Raw genomic sequence first — 5,296 nt, 5'->3', positions numbered from 1 at the left:
AGATAAGCAAGTAGATAGTGTTGGTCACTTGTTCTCAAATGCTGTGAATTAAGAACAAGGCAACACAATTGTTAAGTATTAAGGACCTTCGTCCTCCGAAACATTATCTCTCCAAGGATATAATGATCATCAGACAAAGGTCATAAAAAATATGTCTTCATAATCTTATATATAAACAAGAATACAAGGAGATAAAATAGTGAATGTAACTCATTCATTCATATTTGCATAACATAGAACATGCATAAGTATTAACATAATCTGTATTACATTAATACCTTCGGCTTGCTCGAAGGTGATGACGTGAGAGCGATTACAAAACAGTGTGAACAGTACGGTGCTACCGTTCATCTATTTATAGGCACAGGACGTAGCTCGGGTAAAATTACATTTATGACCTTCAACATTTGCTCATAATCGTAAAACAAATCGCTAAGGACTAGATAGTCTTTTCATCCTCTGTTTGGTTTAAGCCGAAGCTAGTGGCAGCTCGGCGCTCGCCATCGTCGCTTCCAGACGGGATCTTCGTCTTGAGGAGCTTAGGCAGAGAAGAAAGGAAATCCTTATTATCACTTTACCGATGGTCTATGTCTTGAGGACCTTCGGCGGAGAAGAAGACCCCCAACAGTAGCCCCTTCGAAGTGCTAGATCGTTTTTCATAACGAGCTCGATCCGCGAATAATATGAAGGCTTCGAAATGCCAAAGGTCCGAAAACACCTTCCCTAAGCTTGTTTTCAAAAAACAAATAAATTATTCCCAGTGCTTGTTGGTCCACCGATCAGTCAGTGTGCGTGTTTTGGTGGTTTGTCTTCTAGGTTGGTGAGAAGTTACCACATCATTCATTGCTATTGCAACGTTGTGCTATTGAAAATTTTCACCGGAGCCGAAGCTCTCTGCATTCCACTTTCGAACAAGCATTCCATCTCTTAAGAACAACTTCATCCGAGAGAAGCTGAACAACGAAATGGCCAGAGTAAGATCCACTGCAAGGGTATCCCGTGAGGGAGATGAAACTGAAACGACTGAGACAGCACCCATCTCAGAAATGATGAGACGATCAGGGCTGATTGTGTAGGAAGGAGCTATTACCGAAGGTGCCTCTAATGTCGAAGCTGAACAGGTCATGACTGAAGTTGAGAGTCATAATGAAATTGAAGATGACAATAGCATTCTATGTCCAACTAAGCCCAGCCATGTTGAATTTGGGAGGTCCACATTTAAGGTTGAAGATCTAATTCTAATGAAGAAGCTAGGATATTTTGGGGAAAATGATGATGAACTGGTTCGCTTTGCTGGAGAGGAAATAATTTCGGAGCCAAAGGAAGATTAATTGTGGTATTCAAGAGCTTCTTCAGGGCGGGACTTCGGTTCCCTCTTTACGAGATGATAGGTGAAGTTTTAAAGAAGTTTGAGATATACCCCCATTAGCTGACCTCGAATGCCATTGTCAGGCTCAGCGTTTACATCTGGGCTCTCTGAAGCCAAGGAAATAGTGATAACATCGAAGGGTTCTGCCAGTTATATGAGCTTCATTACCAGACGAAGGCAAGGGCTGACGGCCTGCACAAAAACTTTGGATGCTACAACTTTGCATACCGAAAGGATACGAAGGCCCCGTGATAGGCTACCGCACCAAGTGGCCGACTGGTTGGACGAGCGAATGGTTTTACATGAAAGCAGACGAGAAGAAAAGGGAAAAACTTATGAGCATGGTGATGAGTCCACTGAGATTAAACTTCGGCATGACTTGGCCCCTATGGAATATGCAGTTGGGGTCTCCATGCTAGCTAGCTGAAGTGGAGTTCAGGGTCGTGGCTGAGCAATCAGAACTAGAGACTTGATACAAGAATATCTGGCGAACTGGACATTCCCGACTTCTGGCGGTTGGGGAATGCCGAAGAAGAAAGAAGAGGGGAAAAGTATGAGCTTGTCCATCTGCCTTACCGTTTCAAGTTTCAGAAAAGATTTAAAGAACCATGCAATGAGTGGTTAGAATTAATATAAACCATGCGCAATGAAATTCTTGGAAATTATACAAAGAAAGAAGATCAGTTAATGACTGCTGCCTTCGGCACCTGCCCAAACCGAAGGCTAAACCGTGTGATGGATGCTCTGAACTTTGATTATCCTGATTACGAAAGACTTGATGAAGGGCCCGGAGGAATCAAAAGGAAGATAATTGTCAGCATTCTGAATAGGCAGGCTATCCGGTCAGTTAAAGAGGACCAGAAGGCTTTGAAAAAGCAGAAAACTATATCAGAGCCGAAGGAATTGGCTCCCAAGAAATCAAAGCTTGTCAAGATATCCTCTGAGGAGATGAAGGTACAAGATGTGCCGAAGCAGACTATGAGCCCTTCTTTGTCTTCTATTGTTGAGGTCTCGAAGATTTTGAAGGTAATGACTGAACCTTTCCCATTTGCACTGCTAAGTCCTTAGAGTTTGGATCTGACTAGCCTCTTGCAGTCAAGGGAAATCGCTTCGGCTGCCGAGGAGAAAAACGAGGGGGGCAAAAGCAGCGGCATATGATGAATATAATGGAAGTTAATGAACAGACCCCACCCTCAGCTTCGACAGACAAAGCTACCATACCCGTCGATGCCGAAGCTACCGCCGCAGCCAAAGCCGAGAATCTCGCAACCACCCTGTCGAAAATCGACAGACTTATATCGGACGTGGTTGCGGAGAAAGATGTAGCCACAGTGCCATCTGATAAAGGGAAAAGAATTGAAGAAACCTCTTCGGAAAGTATGAACTTTGACCTTCGGCACCTGGGCGCCCAATAGCTTTCCGAAGAGGACATATCGGAGTTAAAGGAAATTTGCCATATCCTGCGGCTACCAGCCTGGATCAATGCTCTTCGGTGGGGTTGATGAAGAAATTGTGGGATGCATCCGCGATCCGTGCCAGGGCTAAAATTATAAGCACTCCGTCAAAGAGCATTGGATTGGCAAAGCTTGAAAAGGATATCAGCTGCTACAGACGTCAGCAGCATCATTAGCAGCTTATTTTACTTGAACTTCAAAGTAAGACTCCTTTATAAGTTATCATTGGTATCTTCGTGTTGATTTAGGTATTCTAACTTTAGTTCATATTTCCAGAGTTTACTGCTAAGCAAAGCCTTGAAAATGCAACAAGATGACGAAGATAGAAAGAATGAAATTATAGTCAAAGGCTTTGAAGATAAGATCAGAAAACTTCAAGATTCTTTGAAAGAAAAAGATGACCTGCTACATTTAACCGAAGGATCACTTGCCAAAGCTCAGGATCAGAATCAGAAATTATGCAAAGAGTTGAAGAAGACTCAGATACTTTTGGAAGAGAACTCCAGCCGATTCAACTGTGAAACCGAAGCTTTAAATATGACAATCAGGGCTGAGGCTGAGAAGAACCTGAAACTGAGTGAAGCACTCAAAGCTCTTAAGAATAAATGTTTCAACTTTGCAGCCCAATGCGCTGCTCGGCTAAAAAGTATATTCAATTCAGTTGGAGATGTATCCGAAGATACCAGTCTTTCGGCTGAAGATATCCCTGAAGCACTTGAATGCATTGAGAAAGAAGTTGACATCCTCGATGAAGTCATAACTGGCCACAGTGACTTCTGTGTGCTAGTAGCTTCTCGTGGTATGGCTGCTGCTTTCATAAAAGCCGGGTGCAACCAGGCAAGGGCCGTTAACAGGCCAAACTTCAGCCTGTCTCCAACTGACTTTATTGACATTATGGCCGAAGCCCGAAGCATAGGTAACAGATTTATTACCCAGATTTGGGCAAAGGGCGGCCAAGAACTGGCTGGAGATGAAGCTCGAAATTTGCTTAACAAGGTATAAAAAAATCTTTTTACCTTTATACTTTTGTTTTATATTTTATCATACCACATTACTCAGTACCTGCCTTTGTCATTCTTCAGGGTGATGATACCAAGAGCTAGCAGGCTGAAGTTATATCTGAATCATTAGAGGAAACTTCGAAAGCTTCGTTTGCTAGTATCTGTAGAAATACTTTTTGGAAACTCTTCATGGATAGAGATGTATTATTTGGCGAAGAATTGTAATTGACTATGAACAAATAGTTGTAAATATCTGTAAATGCTTTGTAATGCTATTTTACCTTTCCTCCATGCGTTATCTGCCTTGCTGTGGATGAAACCAATGCTCGTAGCTTTTTGAGCCGAAGGCAAAAAACACCTTCCCTTCTTTTCGTTCACATCGAAGCACTTTTTGAGCAGAATCCCCTTAGGGACGACTTTGGAGCTTCTTCACCTTTCACTCAGGTGGCATTCTAGCTCTTCATCCCCTTAGGGATGACTTTGGAGCTTCTTCATACTTTTTTACACTCGATGGTATAATCCTAGATCTTTACATTTTACATGTGGGGGAATCTGGCCCTTGTATTGCACAAGGCTGCACAAAAATAAAAATTACAACCTATGGCCCCATTAAAAATCTTTCTCCCCTCTTGAAAGGAAAAGGGTGCCATAGGAAAAAGTAAGAAAATTACAAAATTTACACATAATATCTCTGAAGCTCATATGCATTCCAAGATCTTGGAATGTCATTGCCGTCCATGTCTTTCAACCTGTATGACCCAGGTCTTGACGAAGATACCACCAAGAAAGGACCTTCCCATTGAAGCTGAAGTTTTCCCACTATATCTGGGTTGGCCATTCTCCGAAGTACCAAGTGTCCTGGCTTGATATTCTTTAGTCTTACCTTCCAATCATGCCATTGACTATTTCGGCTTGATACTTATTGATGTGATCTATTGCCTGTAGTCTGGTCCCTTCTATTGTATCTTTTGTTATTTTACAAACCCGTTCTTGCTTCTTCTTGGGTTATTGCCTCATCACCGAATAAAAGCATGAATGGAGTAAATCCTGTTGATCTTGAAACAACAGTGTTGTGGTTCCATACCACTTTTATTAGTTCATCCGGCCATTTTCCTTTTGGCTGATTGAAGATTGACTTCATTATTCCTGTTATTATGATTCCATTAGTTTGTTCTACCGGTCCATTTGATTATGGATGCCTTACATATGCAAAATGTATTTTTGTACCGATTTGGTCACAAAAAGCTTTGAATGTTTCAGCATCAAATTGAGTTCCTAAAAGTCTCCTAGAGGGGGGTGAATAGGCGAAACCTGAAATTTATGAACTTAAGCGCACACTAAAGCCGGGGTTAGCGTTAGAATTAAATTCAAGTCCGAAGAGAGGGTAAAACAAATCAAACAAGAATCAAGGCGAGTGAACACGGTGATTTGTTTTACCGAGGTTCGGTTCCAAAGAACCTAGTCCCCGTTGA

Source organism: Zea mays, chromosome 3, assembly GCF_902167145.1.
Source record: "Zea mays cultivar B73 chromosome 3, Zm-B73-REFERENCE-NAM-5.0, whole genome shotgun sequence".
Classification (NCBI taxonomy): domain Eukaryota; kingdom Viridiplantae; phylum Streptophyta; class Magnoliopsida; order Poales; family Poaceae; genus Zea; species Zea mays.
Note: the sequence above shows the minus strand (reverse complement) of the source record.